We start from the raw sequence: 6,215 nt of genomic DNA on the forward strand, positions 1-6,215 counted from the left end.
TCTCCCCGCCGGGCTGTGTGAGAGGCTGGGAACATGAAAACAGGCCCAAAGACCACCCCCCACGTTCCCCAGGGAAAAGGCCCAGGAGAGACGCAGGCCTGGACACAAGCAGATGGCGGGTCCCCTCCCTCGTGTCTGGGGGTGGAGACCGGCTAAAGGCGCTTGCTATGAAGCAGAGAGGGGGCAAAGCAGGAGCCTGGATCTCAATGCAATGGGCCAGACTCCGTGCTGTATAAAAGGGGAGTAATGTCACTGACATCCCTTGAGTGACTCTGGTTTGACCCCCGGGGTAACGGGGAACATGATCTGCCCTCCCCCCTTTCAGAGAAAGCGAATAAGGAAACGTTATTGACTTGTCCCTAAGAACGATGGGTCACCGGATGAAACGAACAGGTAGCAGGTTTAAAACAAACAAAAGGAAATTTTTCTTCACCCAGCGCACAGTCAACCTGTGGAACTCCTTGCCAGAGGATGTGGTGAAGACCAAGACTTTAACAGGGTTCAAAAAGAACTGGATACATTCATAGAGGTTAGGTCCATCAATGGCTATTAGCGAAGAGGAGTAGGAAGGATGTTCCTAGTCTCTGTTTGTCAGAGGTTGGGGATGAGTGACAGGAGAGGAATCATGTGATGGATTCCCTGTTCTGTTCATTCCCTCTGGGGCACCTGGCATTGGCCACTGTGGACAGACGGATGCTGGGCTAGACGGACCTTTGTTTTGACCCAGTGTGGCTGCTCTCATGTTCTAACGGGATGGAACAAACACCCCAGTCTGATCACTCCGGAACACAAGGAGGTGAGACCATGTCGGCTATCGGAGGGTTCAGCCTGGGAATTCAAGATCCTGTGGCAGAGTGAGGTTTCGGCTGCGAATGCAGCTCCCGACCCAGGGCTCCCGGCTGTCTCTGAGACAAAGAACATCGGGAATGACTGAGCCAGAGGCGGGCAGGTGGCGGAAACACTGGGGAGGAATGGGGAGTGGGGAACGCTTTTCAGGGGGGTGTTAAGCTTCAGCAGGGGGGTGGAGAGAAAATGGCTCAAACTTGTACCCAACTCAGTCACCAGTGCCATAGTTTCCTCTAGAAATCGGTCAACGCCAGCTCAGGCTGAGATCTCGTTTTTATTTGCCATCTCGCCTTGTGTGTGTCTCTGTTACACCTGGGCTGGGCTCCACAGCGAGACAGAGCTGTGAGACGCAGAACCGAGCGTCTCTCCTTCCCAGAGGGGTGTGAAATGACTTTCTTCCTCAGCACACCCGCCAGGGCCTGGAGACAGCAGCCCGCGTGGCCAAGCCCTTCGGAGGAGGGTCCTTTGGGGCGTCTAATCTGGCTCGCAGCGTGCAGCCGCCCGAGTGGCCCAGGTGGCCTGCACAGCAAGGGGGAAATTGTGGTCCCACTGGGTGAGTGAGGCTGTTGCCATGGCATTCGGCGGGGCCTGGATTTCACCCTGAGGCCACGTCGACACTAGGAAACGATTTCGAAATAACTAACATCGATTTCAGAACTCCTGAAATAACAAAATCGACCTAGCGGGTCCCCACTAAAGGGAAGCCTCGAAATGAGTCCGAGGCAGGCTCCGCTTACGCAGACCCGCTCCCTCAAATTCAGAGCCCCAGGAAGCATTGAGGAGCAATTCATTTGAATGACTCTGGGGAGTCGTTATTTCGAACTCGCGGCCCTGGCGTGTCCGCCCTGCTGCAAGTTCGAAATAACGATTTTGAAACCAGCGTTAGACCCCAAGGAAAGCGGGAGCACCAATTTCGAACTAACCTGCCCCATATTTCAATGTAATGGGCTTGGTCGCAAGGACATCCCCTTTATCAATTCCACCCAATCTCAACGGCTGTGTCTAGACTGGCAAGTTTTTCTGCAAAAGCAGCTGCTTTTGCAGAAAAACTTGCCAGCTGTCTACACTGGCCGCTTGAATTTCTGCAAGAACTCTGGCTTCCTACTGTCTGAAATCAGTGCTTCTTGCGGAAATACTATGCTGCTCCCGTTCGGGCAAAAGTCCTTTTGCGCAAAGCTTTTGCGCAAAAAGGCCAGTGTAGACAGCTCGGATTAGTTTTGCGCAAAAAAGCCCCGATCATGAAAATGGCGATTGGGGCTTTTTTGCGGAAAAGCGCGTCTAGATTGGCCACGGACGCTTTTCTGCAAAATGTGCTTTTGCGGAAAAGCGTCCGTGCCAATCTAGACGCTCTTTTCCGCAAATGCTTTTAACGGAAAAATTTTCCGATAAAAGCATTTCCGGAAAATCCTGCCAGTCTAGACGAAGCCCCCTAGTGTAGACCAGGGCTGAGTGTTGTGCCAGGGAGCTGATCCAAACAGCCCATCTCCGGTGGAGAGGTGGAACATTTCAACACAGCTTGACCTTGGGGGGCCAGAGGCCCACCCCCCTCCCAGTGGGGCACAGAGAGGAGCCATGACACAGCCTTGAAATAAGGGGCAGGGAATAGAGGGCAGCCCCACAGCAGTCTCCAGCCTCTTTTAGGGCCTATCTCCACCACCGTCCCAGGGATGCATGTGGGGATCCGTGGGGCCAGGATGTGGGCAGCTTGTGGGGCCAGGTGCCGCGGAACGGCCGGCGAGCTGCAGTGCGACGGTGAAGACTCCGGGATTAAGAAGACTCCAGCGTGCCAAGCCACCGCCTCTGGGCCCAGCACCGCCCTGGCATGTTGGACTTTGCTTTTGTGCTCCGGAGCCCCCACGCCGGCCCCGGGAGCCGACGAAACATCAGAAGAGTTCTGCGCTCAGGAAGGAAACCGGCTCACGTGGGCCATTTCTGGCTGCTTCTCCCCTAGGAGCCCAGGCAGCCGGAGGGGTGGCTGGTTAAAACAATGCCTGAGCCCAAACCGAGATGGGGATGGCAGATTCTGACGGGCCGTGCTGCCCAGTTGGGGGCGCTCGTCCGGGGATTGCTCGGCCCCCTAGACAACAGCTTGGCAAACCGTCCCTTCTTCACGTCTGGCCCTGAAATCGGTTTTCATGCAGCTCCTCCTGCATGAGGATCTTAAAACAACCCACGTCTTTTACAGTCTCCCTGTGATTTTCCTGCAGGTGAGACGTTCTCCATTTACGGGCCCGGGAAGAACCATCCATGAGGTAGCCAGAGATCAGGTACCAGGGGGGCAGTAGCAAGAAAAGCCCAAAGATAAGCAGTGTGGCTCAGTGGATCGTGTACTAGCCTGTTGCTTAGGAGAGCCGGGATTTAGTCCCTGCTTGTAGGTCCAAAGCCCTCGGATGAATCGTTTCTAATAAATCATCAAACACTAGAACTAGAAGGGACCTTGAGCGGTTGTCCAGTTCCCTGGTCTCATGGCAGGACCAAGAACTGTCTAGACTATCCCTGACAGATGTCTGTCTAACCTGCCCTTAAATAGCTCCAGAGATGGAGATTCCACAACCTCCCCAGGCAACTTATTCCAGTGTTCAACCATCCTGATAGAAAGATTTTCCCTAATGTCCAACCTAAAGCTCCCTTGCTGCAGCTTAAGCCCATTGCTTCTTGGCCTATCCTGAGAGGCTAAGGTGCCATGCTGGTAAATAGCAGGTTTAAAACCAAAGGAAATGTTGTTTTACAACACAGTCAACCTGTGGAACTCCTTGCCAGAGGATGTTATGAAGGCCAGGAATTTAACGGTTCAAAAAAGAGCTAGATAAATTCATGGAGGTTAGAGCCATCAATGGCTGTGAATGTCCCTAGTCTTTGTCAGAAGCTGGGAATGTCAGAGGTTGGGAATGGGTGACAAGGGAGGGATGCCTTGATGATTCCCTCTTCTGTTCACTCCCTCCGTGGCATCTGGCATTGGGCACTGTGGGCAGACAGGATACTGGGCTGGATGGATCTTTGGTCTGACCCAGTCTGGCCGCTCTTATGTCTGCTTTCTGCCTAGTTACATCTTGATCCAAAACCCACTGAGGCCAATGCAAAGATTTTCACTGACTGCAGCAGGCTTTGGATCGGGCTCTTACTGCCCCTAAGACCTGACTTTCAGGGATTAGGTCCACGGGAAAAGAGAGGTGTGATTCTCCATAGCCTGTTCTCTCCTAGGCTGTCACACAGCGCCAGGTGAGCCCTGGCCGTTACAGTGCAGGTGGCTTGTCTGTGTGAAATCCGGTCCCTTTGCTCGTGGCAGAGGTCAGCTTTGTGTCTGGCACCGACTGACAGCAGAACATTTCCTCCCAATGAACAATGGGAAGCGCTTGGTCTGCAGGCTACAGCAGGCGTCAGAAATGGCCACTCTGCCACTGATTGCCTTGGTAGCCTTGGGCATGTCTCCATGCCTTGGCTTACCCCGCAGAGGATGACGTCTGTCTCACTGAGGTGCTGCCAGGTTGGACTGGCTCATACGTTTAATATTCTCAAGGCCCTCAGAGAGTTTTGTCTGGGGAAGGTGCTATAAAAGGGGGGCGGATTATTGTTACACCGTGGCGACAAAACATTAAGCGAAGAGTGAGGGGCTATCGATACGTATCAATAACTAAATTGGGTGGGGGAGGGAATTAGAAACATTGGAAAGCCAGGAAGCACGGGCAGGTGAAACTTAAAGGGTTCAACGCAAGATGTGGGAAAGCAGGAAAGTCTAACATGACGCCCACAGATTTAATTGTAAGTGGGACTGAAAGTACCATCCACAGGCACTAACTGTCCCATTCCCCTTGCTCCACCCCCCCCTTCACCCCATTCCCCAAGTCCCCATCCACCCCCGCCTCTTCCTGCACTTGCTCCTAGCCCTCCCCTCAGCACCTCTCGCTTGTCCCGTAGCACCAATCCCCCAGCTCCCCCCTAGCCCCCTGCCCCAGAGCTCTTCCTGGGCTCTAGGGACACAGCTGAAAGCAGGGCTCAGTGGCAGGGCAGGGTCCCAGCCCCGAGCTGCCTTGCAGGTCTCTGCCCATGGGTCCAGCCCCTCTGGTGTCATCCCGCCAGCTCCTCCTGTAGGTGCCGAAATGCCGTGACCGGCCGTTAGTTCAGGAGAATTGTTGCTGCTGCCTGTCCCGGCTGCTCGGACGGGTCTGCCCTTCCCCACCACATCTCCCAGGCTGGAGAAGCTGCCAAGCCGTCCCCTCCTCTCCCACCCCACCACTGTCCCCGGCACCCCCTCTGCCTCCTCCTGCGGCACCTGTCAGCCTCCTTCATCTCGCAGCCTCCAGCCTCTTTCCTCCTCCCGCCACGGCCCCCTGCAGCCTCGAAATCTGCCTCCTGCTCCCCCTCATCCCTCTTCCACAGCATCTCTGCTGCTGCTCACACGCCCCGTGTCCTGGCCAGGCCCCTGAACTGCAGCCTGGCTCCACTCTCACTGAAAACCGAGGGAGGAGGCAGCCAGCCCCGGTCAGGGCGACTTTGCCTGTGATTGTGCAGATAAGCTGTGGGTGTTTTCCCCTTGGCAGTACTAGGGACAGCGGCCGTGCTGAATATGGGAATAATTAGGCCTTTCATCAGGCTTCCTAGGATGGATGAAAACACCTGATCTCGCTGCTGTGAGTGCTGCTGAATCATGGATCAGGCCCCATCGTGCACCCCTAGGCTGTGTTTACACTGGCAAGTTATTCCAGAAAATCAGCCGCTTTTCTGGAAAAACTTGCCAGCTGTCTACACTGGCCACTTGAATTTCCGGAAAAGCACTGACGCTCTCATGTAAAATCATCAGTGCTTTTCCAGAAATACTATGCTGCTCCCGTTCGGGCAAAAGTCTTTTTCTGGAAAACTGTTCCGGAAAAGGGCCAGTGTAGACAGCACGGTACTGTTTTCCACAAAAAAGCCCCGATCGCGAAAATGACGATCGGGGCTTTTTGGGGAAAAGTGCGTCTAGATCGGCCATGCACGCTTTTCCGTCAAAAGTGCTTTTCCGGAAAAGCGTCCTGCCAATCTAGACGCGCTTTTCCGAAAATGCTTTTAACGGAAAAGTTTTCCGTTAAAAGCATTTCCGGAAAATCATGCCAGTGTAGACGTAACCCTAGAGGGCTGATGTCCTCTGCCCCGCGCTTCTAGAGCGTTTAACGGATGGATGGGCATGAGGCTTCGCTCACCGTTCGTGGGAGGGCCTCAGAGTTAGTGCACCAGGCCTCACCACAGCTCTGAGGGGCAGGTATCGTTATTACCCCGCCCAGCCCTCTTTAGAAAGGGGTAAAGTGAGGCACAGCAACAGTGAGGGACTGGTGCAAAGCCCCCCAGCCAGGCCCAGCCGGATCCCCGACTGCCCGATTCCCATGCCCCAAGGA

This window comes from Pelodiscus sinensis, chromosome 3 (genome assembly GCF_052426305.1).
Source record: "Pelodiscus sinensis isolate ZL-2025 chromosome 3, ASM5242630v1, whole genome shotgun sequence".
Taxonomy (NCBI): Eukaryota; Metazoa; Chordata; order Testudines; family Trionychidae; genus Pelodiscus; species Pelodiscus sinensis.